This window comes from Pseudophryne corroboree, chromosome 3 (genome assembly GCF_028390025.1).
Source record: "Pseudophryne corroboree isolate aPseCor3 chromosome 3, aPseCor3.hap2, whole genome shotgun sequence".
Classification (NCBI taxonomy): Eukaryota; Metazoa; Chordata; class Amphibia; order Anura; family Myobatrachidae; genus Pseudophryne; species Pseudophryne corroboree.
In genome coordinates this window covers 532,687,139-532,702,611 of record NC_086446.1, presented here as the reverse complement: position 1 = coordinate 532,702,611, position 15,473 = coordinate 532,687,139, and the positions used below count along the sequence as shown (strand labels likewise).

At 46.8% G+C, this 15,473-nt stretch overlaps 1 long non-coding RNA gene across 2 annotated transcripts in view; it reads right to left on the bottom strand.

The window, feature by feature from the left end:
- LOC135056236 (uncharacterized) overlaps nt 1-15,473 on the bottom strand; it is a 421,784-nt gene that overhangs the window by 343,765 nt on the left and 62,546 nt on the right. The gene's annotated exons all lie outside the window — the stretch shown is intronic.

Genomic DNA, 15,473 nt, shown 5'->3' with positions numbered 1-15,473 from the left:
ATATTCCCCAGGAAGAGGCGCCTTGCACCCCTACAGTGTTACAATATACATACTGGTGGTCACAGCAACATTCTGCACTGTCCCCTCCTACTATATACTGCGCACAATTAAAATGCAGCACAGGTATGGATGCATAGTATACTTGACGACACAGAGGTAGAGCAGTGGACTACTGTACCGTACTGCTATATATATATATATATATATACACTGGTGGTCACAGCAACATTCTGCACTGTCCTCCTACTATATACTACAATGCAGCACAGATATGGAGCGTTTTTCAGGCAGAGAACGTAGATATTTTCAGCACACTGAGCACAGATATTTGCAGCACACTGAGCACAGATATTTGCAGCACACTGAGCACAGAAACTGAGAGAACGCAGCCACGTCCTCTCACTATCATCTCCAAAGCACGAGTGAAAATGGTGGCGACGCGCGGCTCCTTATATAGAATATGAATCTCGCGAAAATCTGACAGCGGGATGATGACGTTTGGGCGCGCACGGGTTAACCGAGCAAGGCGGGAAGATCAGAGGCTGCCTCGGAACCGTGTAAAATGGGTGAAGTTCGGGGAGGGGGGGGGGGGGGGGGGGTTCGGATCCAGAGGAACCGAGCCCATTCATCACTAGTTTAAGTATGGAGACTGTGTTGGCTATGCTATGTCATCATTTGAAACCCACCATAGAGGTTAATTTCCTTGAAGGTAATTCTCACATGGAGCGGGATGTCCTAAAGACCATCACCACCCATCACATTGATACCAATCGCATATGCACTAACATATGTGATTGGTATTGCAAAAGACCGCTCTTCCGATAAGAGCTATCCTTTGCGATCTCCGGCAGGCCCTAGACTTCCAGGTTTCAGCCCCAGTAGTAGTTCTGCCATGCGGAGAGCAACAATCGGATCCTTCACACCAGCACTGCAGGAGAAGCCCATAGGCTTCTATAGGGTAACACCAGAAAAAGCTGGCATTCTCCTCCGCTGTGCTATCCTGATGGCCGGGCGTTCGAGCATTCGGAAAATGCAGTAAACGGGGGTTTACTGCATTTCCATTTAGTACATCTAGCCCATGGCTTGGAGGTATGTTTTGGGTCATTACCTTGCTGTAGGGTGAACCCTTGACCAACTAGGAGTAGACCAGGGGGTATAGCATGGTGTTGCAAAATGCTGTGGTAGCCTGATTACAGGGTACCAGCCACTCTGTATAAAAGGTGTGTACACACAGTGAGATCTTTGCTTTCGATTTTGACTATATAGTCAAAATCACAAGGAAAGTTACTGCACATTGCAAGGTGTTAGCCACCTTGCGATCTCGATTCAATCCTGATGCGCGGTCCCATGGGGTCGGTATCGTAAGGCTAGATAAACTGTGCAGGCAAGTCAGTCTTGACTATCTAGTGTACTATCTAGTACAAAGTATAGTCAAAATTGGCACGAAGTAAAATTCGTACTTAGACAAAATCGAAAGTACAGATAGTCAAAATCGGTGCTTCTGGGCTATGGGGGAGATCAGAGGAACTCACAAAGTCAAAATTGGACATAGCCAGGATCTCACTGTGTGTATGCACCTTAAGTCTCCGACTTGAGATGCAGTATAAGAGCCCTAGACCATCATGCTTCATCTTTTGTATTTGACAGTTGGTGCTACTGGGGTTTATTAATAAGCTTGTAAAAGCTACCTGGCATGTTTTATGGTATACTGTGCACAAACTTGAACTTATCTGTGGATCCATATCAATATTCTTGATCAATATGGGATCACCATAATCAAAGAAACAAATGGAGGCAATAGCCGCCCACAAAATGCCATCAGACTGTCAATCACTGACGGTCTGATGCCTGTCTGCTTCCTACATCCATCGCAAAACCTGTTTGCACACAATACTTTGTGCATCAGGAAGCAGATCCAACAGGATCTGAATGAGGGACAATGATATTCTGATGTATCAGTATCCTGATGACCGATCTTTGTCGAGGAATGCTGTGGAAGGCAGAGGCACTGCTATGTTTCTATGGGGAAGATGTACTAAGCAGTGAAAAGAGTGGAGAAGTGAGCCAGTGGAGAAGTTGCCCATGGCAACCAATCAGCATTGAATAAACATTTATAATTTGCATATTATAAAATGATATAGAGCAGCTGATTGGTTGCCATGGGCAACTTCTCCACTGGCTCATTTCTCCACTCTTATCACTGCTTAGTACATCTCCCCCTATTGTCCCTGGTGGCTCCTCTCTGCAGCTGTCAGTTAAACATTGGGGGCAGAGGGACTGCTATAGACATGCCCAGACTGGCCATCTGCCACATGCCAGAAGGGCCGATGGGCAGGTGGGCCGAACCGGTCATTCAGAGAGCCAGGAAGGCCGCGTGCAGCGCAGCCTCCAGCTCCCTGGTACCATGGTCTCCATGGAAATGGGGGCGTGCAGCGAGTCCATGCCCCCAGACTCGCGGCGCGCCCATGCCCCCCAGCAACCGTCGCCATGGCAATGGGGGCATGCCACGAGTCCATGCCCCCATGACTTGTGGCACACACCCATACGTAGTGTGGTGCACCGCCTGTGTCGTGTGCATGCCCCCCGTGATGCACGCACGCGCGTTCACGAATGCCAGGGCCAAATTAAGGCCCCAGTCCACCGCTGCCTATAGATCTATGTCCGGGATGTAATCAATTTGCCGGCTGTTGGGATCCTCGCAGTCAGGATACCGATGCAGGAATTCTCACAGCCGACAATGCCGACAGCCGGGATCCCGGCGCACAGGGGCTATTCCCACTTGTGGGTGTGTCTATGACACCCATAGAGTAGGAATAGATCCTGTGCCTAGTGCAGCAAGCCACCGGGAGGTGGTTGATAGAAAGACAGTCAAAAGGTTGACAGGGTCAAAAGGTCAATGTATTGTCGACACAGTTTTTATATTTTTATAACTTTCGCTGCATTTACTATCCAGGTCACAAATTATTACCCTCATGAAGCAAGGGGATGCATTTCAACAAATTGGGGTAAAAAATATGTTTAAAAACACAAAACAACATTTTTTGTGTGTGTTGACCTTTTGAGCCTATCGACCCTGTTGATTTTTTGACTGTCCGCCTCTTGACCTTGTTGACATGTATGTCGACCTTTTGACCCTGTCGTCCTTATGACTGTCGACCCTTTGACCCTGTCGACCTAATGACTGCCGACCTTTTGACCCAGTCGACCTAATGACTGTCTATCTTTTTAATGTCTATCTGCTGTATCACACCCCAAGCCTCAAACGCTGCCGGCATTCTGGTGGGCAGGATGCCGCTGTTAGGATCTTGACAGCCAGCATCCAACCGTAATAGTATGTATTCCCTACAGTATGTCCCTGTGGCAGCTCCTCTCTGCAGCCACCAGGTGAGAAGTGCCGCCGGCTGCCCGGTCACTGCGATCATGTCAGGACAGGGAAAGTCTAGCCTGGCATGATCATATCGGATACGATCGCTCCAGGAAAGTGATTAATAATTTTTATTAATAAAATTATATGAAGAGCATTTGTTACTTTTTTTTAAAAGCTTTTGTCAAGCAGTGTGTCTGTTTCACATATGTCTTACTATACTGAAATGGGGAAAATGATCTCTTGTTACATTAATATTTCTGTCACGGCGCTAGGTTTTTTTTAATTTGGATCAGGATCCCGTGGGCTAGCTGTATGGCCTGTAGTTTGAATAAAGCCGGGTGGCTTATTAATGCTGTTATTAATGCTGGTATTATTAGTAGCACTTGAAGACTGATGTTGCAAAATGGTTAGAAAAATAGGTAATGAGAACAGGTGCAGGCTAGCAGGCTAAACCTGTTAGACAGTGGATTACTCTGTGGTCTGCCTCCATCCCCAGCACTATAGGCAGCTTCCCTGCTCTAGTGTTTTCCCTCCTAGTGTCAGCTCAGTGCAGAAGGAGGCAGTGCCAGATTAAGGTCCACATGGGCCTGGAGCTGAAATTTATGAAAGGCCTATTGTATGCCGCCGCACCGGATGCGAAAACGCTGAGGGAGTGTGACTAGAAATGTGGGGTGTGTGGTTGATGTGAGGGTGTAGTCTGCACAGGGGATGTGTGACTAGCGCCTACCTTGAAGAACCTCAATATCCCTCCCTTTTTCGCTTATATCAATAGTTTAATGTGAGAATCTACAAATGAATAAAGGGAAACATCTCTTGTTAACGTGACCATAATATGAATAGTGGTGCTTAGTGATGACGTAAATATGAAGTCTCTCAACGAAAGAGGTTACAGGTCGCTTAGTGATGTCATGAATGTGAAATCTTTCTATATGTAAAAAAACAACAGACTTTACATTTTTTATAATAGCTATACTGAAAAGGTATATCAGGAATGGTGGCTAGAGGGGGTGGGGTTGAAGAGAGAGTGTCGCTTGGACAGGGCAGAACAGTATATAAACACACACAGATACATACACAGAGATAGATAGATAGATAGATAGATAGATAGATAGATAGATAGATAGATACCCGAATTGCTCATCTCTAATACATAGCTACAGTATAATGTATTGGGGGTTCCTGGGCAGTGACTGGGGGATGGAATCAGACGCATGGAGATGCACCCTCTTATGGAGATGTTATAGGAATGTCACTGAAGTGGTAGCGGAATCAGATGATTAATCGCTAATATTGGAGGCCGTAGTCTGATAGAGGTCTGCACCTAGCATGGGGCAGGTGCAGGTTTTGAAAGATGCACCAAGAGGAATTACAATGTCTAAAGAAGCTGAAAGTGGACAAGTCACTGCTTGCGTATGTACACGCATGGCCTTACACCAGGGAAGGGCTTGCACCAATATTAGCATAAAGTCGCACACGCTACAGCAGCAAAAGATGCACACACGGACGTGCCTGAGTCCAACTTGGAAGCGCTTTGGTTTTTATTGAGGGGGGTTGGCAATACACAAAAAAGGGCCCACAAACAGTAAATAAAATACGGCAGGCAGCACACTCGGTTTGCTCCCTTTCCCCCCCCAAACAAACAGTATTTACTATACACAAGTATTTTCTATATCCAGCCCTTACATGTACTGTGGGGTAGTAAGATCCTGGCAGCCATCCGCTGCCATTGGCTAGAGGTGGATGCCTTTTCTCCTACTCCTTGCGCTGGTGATGCCATGGCTGTGCCGATCTCTCGCACAGATGACACCTGACGCCTCTGCAGCTGCTGACTTACTGCCAGCTACTGTGGGTGGAGGGGTGGAGACGTGGCAGAAACCTATTAGCCGTAGCGCAGAGCAGCATGATAGTATAAGCTGCAGTGCATCATGGGGTGATAGAGGTTGGCCGCAGTCACAGGCAGGCAGTGATTACCTGTACGTAGAGCACAACTCCCGAGACCCACTTGTTTTATAAAATCGAGTTCTCAATCCTAATTTCAGGGTAAAATACATGCTTATATAAATATATCTATATGTATGAAAAGTTATTTAAAGCAATATGCACTCCTCACACAGTCTCATCAGTGGGGTGCTACCTGTAATGTCACCGTATCCAACGGTGACCACATGCAGTCCGTTTTCCAAAAACAGGACACTCACTGATACACAAACGGGAGTGGTATTCATGTGACCGGCAGTCAGCAGACCGACGGTCACATGACCTCCCACAAAATCCCGCCCCCTCACTATCCCGACGGTCGGCATGCCGACCAACAGCGTCTATTTCAACTCATGGGTGTCCACGACACCCATAGACTGGGAATAGAACCCGTGGCAACCGCAAGGGGCTTGCTGCACTCACCCCTCCCCGCCGGGATCACGGCGTTGGTATGCTGACCTGCGGGCAGGAGACCATCAGTCAGCCATACCCACACCCCACAAACGGTATAACTACTTTTTAACACCATGAGAAATCTCCAGTTATGAGAAAACAGCTGACTTTCATATTCATAACACTGAGCTGGTTGTCATTCTCAAGACACATTGGCATCCAACAGGAATATACAAACAAAAAACATTGGTCTCAAAGGGTGAAATAAAACACACTGGACCCCAAAGGAGAGGGGGAAGGGGGGACTTAATGGCCTCAATAGGAAAACACATTGGCCCCCGCACTCACTCCCACCACGGCCTGCGCTCTATCACACTGACGCACTCCCTGCCCCCCCCCCCCGCAGCCTGCGCACTATCACACTCACACACTCCCTGCCACCATGCAGTGTCACACTCACATACTTTCTCATCCTTGCTCTATATTAAACTCTACCCCCTGCAGAAGCTCCTACTCACTCACAATCCCCTCTACTCACTCGGTCTGCAATGCAGTCACTGTCTCACTGGCAGGGCCGGACATGGATGTGCAGCAGCTTCTCTCCCTCTAAATAGCAGCAGCAACAGCCATGTTAGCAGCAGGAAGCCTGGGTCCCGTGTAGCTCCGCCCCCTGGGTTCCGTGTAGCCCTGCCCCCTGCTGAGTTCCTGTATCAGTGTATCCCCTGCCCAAGCGGCTTCCTACTGGTATGTTGAGCCGCTCGGTGAGAAATGGACCAATAGAGGTCCATCTGTACAATCTTTACATCTACACTGCGGGCAGGAGGGAGCAGTGCTTCAGACTGTCACTGGCATGCTGCTGCTGTAGCAGGAAAAAAAAATTCCTGGCTGCAGCAGCAAATCAGATGCTGTGGGCCTAGTTTGATGGGAGGGCCTAGAGCTGCAGCTCCACCCGCCCCATTGTTATTCCGGCCCTGTAAGGAGGTGCTTAGTGCACAGTCTGAGAGTTCTTCCTGGGAGAGACAACTGCACTGACATGCAGCTTCAGCTCTCCTCAGTGTGTGACCTTGTCTACCCCGCAGCAGCACCATGTGTGTATACAGCCACATCCTGTGTGTACTGAGACGCTGTGTTACCGCTGTACTGCTTCACATGTATACTGTAAGTTCCTGCTGCTGCAGAACATCTTCTATATACTACAAGCTGTTATCTCTGTTATCTGAATAAAACCAAATAATCCTGGTTAAGTGCCATTGTGTGGACTAACATCCCTATCTGACACCGCAACACTCTGCCAACAAGACCGTGGTTGTAGCAGAATGTGGGGTATTTAGAGGTAGACTGATGTACTAGAACTGGGATCCGGGAGCACAACTGAGGCAGGCTGCAATAAAATATACAGTGAAGCAATACCAAAAAGCAAAGTTTCTGGACAGCATTGGAGCAGTATGCTATGAAGCAGTATCGGAATAGGTTCTCTGGATAGCACTGGAACAGAATGCTGTAAAGTAAGATTGGAGCAGATACTAAAACAGGATGCAGGGTACCAGGTTTGGACTGGACCACAGGGATACAACCCCTCCTCCAGGGATCAGGTTCCAGACTAATTAAACATGCTGTATTTTCTACAGTGCATTAATCTGGTAAATGATCATGCATGTAATATATTTAAATAGGGGCCCAGACTATACACACTCTAATGGTTAGCCAAGCCTCTGTGTTAGCTGGCCACACCCCCTCTGGAAGGTGGCCATACCCCTAAATATGGGCCCCTACTACTGCATTCCCCAAGTGGGCCCTTCATGCCCTAATTAGACACTGCAGGGTACTGATCCTTAGAGAGAAATGTTCTGACAATGAGCAGTTAGCACTTTCAGGTTTAAATAGGCCACCCTTAGAACTGATAGACTGCTTGAATCATGTGACCAGAGTTGTTGGAGACTGGTTTGTCTGAGCGGATCATGTAAAACTGTCCAAGAGTGTGGTGCTCATGATGCAGAAGAGGAACAGATGAGCGCGTACAGGTCTTTGGGATGTTACAGGCACGTAAGCCAGCGGGTACACATATGGCAGTATGGTGACACTGCCGAACACCGTAATAATATCTGTAGAATACGATGCGTCTGCTCTGCATTGAGATGTTTAATACGGATACCATGTCTCTTTTGTTCCATTTTTTAAATGTTTGCCTTCTTTAAAAATTGAGAATAATAATTAAAGTGTAAAAACATAAACTAATTAAAATTGTTATGTTGCTTATCATGTTACAAAGCTAATTAATTCAGATCACTGCAATACATCAATTAGATAAATCCTTTATTTAACATGCTTAACCATCCATGCCACTAAACCTTTCATAAAGTCAGTGATCAAAGATCCACATGCTGCTATTTGCCTGGCGTATCCAACTAAATGACACAGCTATTAAATCATACTTTCCTACTTCTTATGTCCCCTCTCCAGGAAAAGTGCAGAGAGGAGACGCTGCTGGTCACTTTGTGGGGCGGGGCCAGGTTCTCAAGTCAACAGCCTCATCCCTGGTGTGGCAAAGTGCTGCGATTCCCTGGTCTGTGGGTAAGGGGTGGAGCTAAAATATCACAATTTTGCATAATTTAACCCCGCCCCTTCCATACAGAGGCACAATTCCAGGTATTATCTTCCTATTCTTCCCACTTCACAGGAAGTGCACAGGATGCAGGAGATCTGGCCCCTTCCAGGGGTGTGGGAGCACTACCCAAAAAAATCTGGATTCTCCCACAACTCCTGAGAGAGTAGGCATGTCTGTATAAAATATGGAGGATACTACCCACAATATGCCTGAGTTCTGTAACATTAAATTGCCTACAGGACAACTGCTCCAGATCATGTACGAGACAAACCACGTATGGAAAAACTTGGACTTTCTAGTGCAGACCTGTCTGCCATGCACAGGAATTTTCATACGTTGGATGGATTCTTGTTAGTATACCAATGGACATGCATAGTATCGCCAAATGCCAGACAATTATGAACATTTATGCCTAAGCAGCCGACACTCTGAATTGTAGTTTAAGAATTTAGTAGTGTGTTTTGACTAATTTGTATATGTGCAGTCAACAGCATAATTGATTGTTTTTGTCTTGTATGTTTGACATTTAATAAAATACATATGTTGAATGAACCCCAGTTCACATGTTGTGGTTATACCTTGAATATTATTTTAATTAATATTTATATATTGATACATCCAACGCTGTTTTACTTTACTATTTTGTGTAAACACTTTGAAACTTGTGGGCAGCTGCAGGATATATATAATTAATTACACAATCAACTGACCTGTGTCAAAGGGGCCTTATATTTTTGGTTGCTTACTAAATAGACCAAATGGAAGAAACATCCTTTCAGCTACTCAATAGCGTACACAAACCCGGCAAATTCTGTTTCATGGGTCCATAAGACCTTCTTTCAGTCTTCAGTAGTCCACTGGTGATGCTTCATAGCCCAGGCAAGCCTCTTTTCATTGCTCCAAAACAGCTATAAGTTCTTACTCCATTTCGTCTTCCCTGAAAGGTACATTATTTTTCAGTTTTTGCTGACCTAAACTTTTTCTTTTAACCTCTAGCAGTTTATCACTTACCTTTGTAACATTTCAGATACTCACTGCACTTCAATTGTTAAAATAACAAAGTAAAAGAAATGTGGATGGGGCGGTATCCAATTAGCTGCGGTAAATTACTTTGTCTCGCCGGGGGCTATCCAATTAGCTCCAATAACTGGCGCGAGACGTGGCTTATCTGGGATTTTATTTCACCTGCCTCAATCCTGTTTTCATGCAAAAACAGGACTGTGGAGGCCAAAACACACAGGTTTTACTAAACCTGTGCGTTTTCAGGAGAAAAAGTGTGAAAAACTGACGTTTTTTGCACTCGATGTTTTACCGTGGCTAATTGGTGTATTCAATAAGAGTCGGAAGCTGCCATCTTGTCGGAAAGATGGCAACTTCCGACTGATTGAGGTCGAAAGGTGTTCCGACCTATTCATTACCGGCAGCTTTTTTCCGACAAGTCGTGAAATCCGACTTGTCGGAATACACGCAGATCGGCGGCTTCAGCCAACGAACCGTGTGTACCGTTGGAAGCACAGCCAAACCCGACAGGTTTTAGTCCCATTTCCGTCAATGTCAATATGACTTTTTAAAAACCAGGACCAATTCAAATTATTTATGGTCAATGTAATTGGCAAAACCAGTGCTCATGGTTTCACATCATAAAATATGTGCACAAACAGAAGCAAGTCCTGTCCCTCATCACACAACTGAACCTAAGGATGATAAATATACACAATTTACTTAATTTAATATGTTTCTAAATTTCTCGATAAACTTTTGGCCTAGGGGTGCCGAGAAAAAAATTCTGATACTCTAGCACTCCGTGATTAAAAAAAAAAAAAAGTTTGTGAACCACTGCTCTCTATACCATTAAACTATAAACTGCTGAGACCCAAAACATGGCAACTGTCTTCACAGCTAGGCTGCGGGGCTACCCTAAATATGCAAGAACTTCTCTGTTTTGCGAAGCGTTTGCATTTTAGCAGGGGAGGGGCTGGACCCACCATGAGGGGCAGCCTTGCCCTGTGCTGGGCCGCCCCCTGCATGCTAGTGGAATGGCTTGTAGTTTTGCTAATTTTCGTACAAACTACAACTCATGCTCATTTAGGCCCATAGGTATGAAAGATCTCAACTTGTCAAAGTGCTTGCCCAAGAACCTCAACAATCCAACACAATTGGTGTGCAACAATTAAATTGTTCAATGTTTCACTTTTGCTGGGGACCATCATTTAGCCCAGTAGTTCTCAAACTGTGTGCCGTTGCAGCATGGGGTGCCTCAGGGCACTTGCCCTGGGTTGGTGGTCCAGGACCAAATACAATTATTTATGGTCAATGTAATAGGCAAAACCAGTGCTCGTGGCTGCCAATCATAAAATATGTGGACAAGCAGAAGTAAATCCTGTCCCTCACCACACAATGCAACCTAAGGATGATATATAAACACAATTTACTCAATTTAATATTTCTTTCAAAATTTCTTAATAAGAAACTTTTGGCCTAGGGGTGCCGTGAAAAAAAATAAAAAAAATAAAAAGAGATTTATGGTAAGACTTACCATTGCTAAATCTCTTTCTGCGAGGTACACTGGAATCCACAGGGAATAACATCGGGGTGTAGAGTTGGATCTTCATCCGAGGCACCAACAGGCTAAAGCTTTGACTGCATTAGTTAGTAGCCACAGACAACCACATTCTCACGACAGGAGAAGGTACCAGCGGCTAATGCCATACAAATCCAAATAAGCCAAGTGCGTCAGGGTGGGTGCCCTGTGGAATCCAGTGTACCTCGCAGAAAGAGATTTAACAATGCCAAGTCATACCATAAATCTCCTTTTCTGCAGAGGGGTACACTGGTATTCCACAGGTAATAACATCTGGGATGTCCTAAAGCAGTTCCTCATGGGAGGGGACGCACTGTAGCGGGCACAAGAACCCGGCGTCCAAAGTAAGCATCTCGGGAGGCGGAAGTATCAAAGGCATAAAACCTGATGAACGGGTTCACTGAGGACCACGTGTTCACTGACGTGAGGAAGTCCGCTTCCCAGTTGAGGCCCCCGGAATGAACACTGCCGATATGGCTGGCAGATGGCGTTCCTCCCATAGAAGAATCTTTGACACTTCCATCATTGCCATGCGGCTTTGATTGCCGCCTTGATGATTAGTGTATGCCACCGTGGTGGCGTTGTCCGACTGTACTTAAACAGGCTGTTCTATACCAGAAGCAGGGCCAGTTTCAAAACATTTAACACTGCCCGCAACTCCAGAATGTTTATCGGGAGGAGAGATTCCTCCCTGGTCCCTCAACCCTGAAGAGAGTGTAGCTCGAACACCACGTCCCAACCCCGCAGACTGGCATCCGTCATTAGAAGGAACCAGTTGGAGACCCAGAAGGGACAACCCCTGCTCAATTGCTGGTCCTGGTGCTACCAGCTCAGAGACAGACGAACTTCTGGAGTCAAGGAAATCATGCGAGACCTGATCCGATGAGGCAGGCCGACCCACTTGGAAAGGATTAACCGCTGCAGAGGGCGAGAATGAAATTGAGCGTACTCTACCATGTCGAAAGCAGACACCATGAGGCCTAGTACTTGCATCGCCGAGTGTATCGACACATGAGGGCGAGAGAGGAAGAATCGTATCCTGTCCTGAAGTTTCAGAACCTTCTCCGGAGACAAGAACAACCGTTGGTTGTGTGTTTCCAGTAACGCCCCCAGGTGTACCATGCTCTGAGTAGGAACCAGCGATGATTTCTTCCAGTTGATGAGCCACCCGTGGGCTTGCAGGAATTGGACCGTCCGTTCCAAGGCCAGAACAATAGAGCGAAGAGTTTCCATACGGAATTTGGATACCTTCACAAATTTGTTCAAAGACTTGAGGTTGAGAATGGGCCTTGAGGATCCATTCGGTTTCGGAACTAGGAACAGCGTTGAATAGTACCCCCTGCCTCTTTGACACCAGCACTATCACTCCTGTGTCCAGGAGGGATTGTAACACCAATTGTAGAGTTTTTGCTTTCAACGGATCCGAAGGGATATTTGTCGAGCAAAACTGGCGAGGGGGACGTTTCTTGAAAGAGATGGCATATCCGTGAGTGACGACTTCCCTCACCCAGGCATCTGAAGTGGTGTGTAACCATACCTGGGCGAACCGCAGAAGTCGGCGTCCCGCCCTGGGGTCCCCCAGGGGGAGGCCCGCCCTGTCATGCAGCCGGCTTGTCTGGTTTGGAAGCAGGCTGACGGGCAGCCCAGGATCATTTAGGTTTGGGCTTGGAGGTTTTGGAATTGCAAGCCTGTTTCGGGTACGCCTGACCCTCTGCTTTACTTGGAGGTCGAAAGGAACGAAAGCTGGTACTTTTAGCCTTCGGATCCGAAGGATTAGTACTCGGCAGACATGCAGTTTTAGCAGATGCTAAGTCAGCAACAATCTTGTTCAGATCTTCCCCAAAAAGGATGTTTCCCTTAAAAGGGATCACCTCCAAGGTCTTTTAGAGCCCAGATCCACAGACCAGGACCGCAACCACAGAATCCGGCGAGCCAGAATGGACGTAGTAGACGCTTTGGCTGCCAGCACACCGGCATCAGAGGCCGCCTCCTGAATGTAATGAGAGGCTGTGGTAATATATGAAAGACACTGTCTGGCATTATCAGAAAAATTAGGAGGTAGCTGCGCTTCAACTTCTTGAACCCAGGCTTCAATAGCTTTTGCAGCACAAGAAGCCGCTATAGTAGGTCTATGCACAGCACCCGCAAGAGTGTAAATAGACTTCAAGCAACCCTCCAGACGCTTATCCGTCTGTTCCTTCAGAGAGGTGACGGTAGTGACAGGCAGAGTAGAAGACACCACCAGACGTGCCACTTTTACTTAACTCTGCAGCGAGGGGATAACGAGCTAGCATCTTTTTAGACAAGGAGACTTTCTTTCCTGGAGACTCCCAGGATTGATGACGTATGTCAACTAAATGGTCAGAATGTGACCAAACTAATTTAGTAACCTTCTGATGTTTGAAATTATCAGGTTTCTTAGACGTATCTGGAGGTTCAATTTCATCATCGATCTGAAGAATCAGTTTGATAGTCTCCAAGAGGTCAGGAACATCCACCTGTGTTGTAGATTCCCCATCAGAAGCATCTGCATCAATGTCTGATGGGTCAGTATATAAGCCATCTTCACCGGATGACGTTTCCGAAACATGCGTGGATTGTGAGGAAGAAATGGCCCGCTTAGATGACCCTTTGGTCCTAGGTGGGCGAGGGTCAGGCTTTTGTTTAACCAAGGACTGATTTAACTGCTGTGACTGAGTTGACAGAGAATCCACCCATGGTGGATTTACAAGAGGGACGATATGCGATTGTACAGGCACAGGAGGTCCCACAGGGGGCGCAAGTCTTGTTAGTAGCGTAGTCAGTAAATTTGAAAAAACAGCCGAAGGTGGGTCTTGTTGTTTTACTCGGTGCTGCAGGCTGACTGAGGGGTACAGAACCCCCAATACCTGGACCCTCAGCTGGAATATTTTCCTCAGATAAATCCGCGGCATCAGCACTGCATGACCCAGGATCAGCCACAGATCTCCCGCCCTGTGACGCAGACATTATTGGAGAATGTAGCTCTAGGGCGTAACAGTACAATATAGCCAGACACAGTACCTGACAAAACACCCCTGTGGAGTGTGATTGCACTGCAGATCACAAACAGAGGATTTAAGTGGTATAAAGTGACTGAAATACACAGAGAAAAATACCAAACAGTATATCCTGTGAAACACTATAAATATAGGACCCTGATGCACTTAGCCCCTGTCAGGGTACAGAATATAGGGATAGCAATATGTGTGAGATACACGGAATAGGAACCACACAGCAGCTATTGGCACACTCAGTCACAATGCAGAAATTACTACAAACAATAAAACTGCACTGGACTAGCAATACTAAGTAAAGCTATGTATGTATACAGATATAACAATGCACAGTAAATACTGGATGTATATCACAGGATACTTGTACTAAATATCCCTATAGTTATGCACTTATTCTTAACTAACACTGTCTAAACGACATGTAGGATACTTAAGTGTCCTGTAAATGCACAGCGCTGATGAGGCAGGCGGCTTTACAGAGGAGACAGTGCCCAGCAGTCCCAGAATCAGCACAGCTCTGTGAAATGGCGCCCAAATGCTGACAGAGAGTGAGGGAGAGAGAGAGATGCAGCTCCAGAGCAGGAACATCTGCTGTAGATGGCTGGGGGAGGGGCTACAGGTCAGAGCATTACCATACTTGCCTACCTGACCCTCTCCGTGAGGGAGAAAATGCTCTGTTCCTGGACTTCCCTGGTAATGTATGATTGTCATCACCTGTGGTGAGCTAGTTAATTGATCAGAAAGGTGTTTCACCACAGGTGATGGCAATCATACATTACCAGGAAAGTCCAGGAACAGAGTATTTTCTCCCTCATGGAGAGGGTCAGGTAGGCAAGTATGGCATTATTCCCTCTGCTGGACTTCACCACCGGGTACTATGGAGCCTTACTAAATGGATTTTAGTAAATCCGACCTGTGCTCCTTGCCCTGGTGGATATAGTGTGGTCCCTGCACGGCCACAGTGTCCACACCAGCGGCGCGGTCTGTCTCCAGAGACCGTGACCAGATCGCGATTTCGGCGGGTCCCGCCTGGGGGACCCTCTTACCTCCTCCCACGCAATCCAGGAGAGCAGCAGCGGTATGTGTGCCTGATGAGACCGGAGCGCCTCAGCTGTAAGTACCCGGCAACCAGGGCGCGGGAGTATACAGCGCCGCTGGGGCAGGTGAGGGAGCCGCAGTACGATATGTCAGTATGACATATAGCACCAAGTGCCTATGCTGCGGCCCTTGAAGTCTTCTTTCTTGTCAGAAAAGCTCTTTTCAGGGCTGCCTAGCGCAGCCCTCCCTGTTAGCTGCCTGCACTGCAGGCACCAACTTACAAACTGAGCTCCAGGGCCTGGAGGCCAGGAGGCGGTGCAGTGCATCCTGGGAACAGTCAAAGCTTTACCCTGTTGATGCCTCGGATCAAGATCCAACTCTACACCCCAATGTTATTCCCTGTGGAATACCAGTGTACCCCGATGCAGAAATTCTGATACTCTAGGGCGCTGTGATTAAAAAAGTTTGTGAACCACT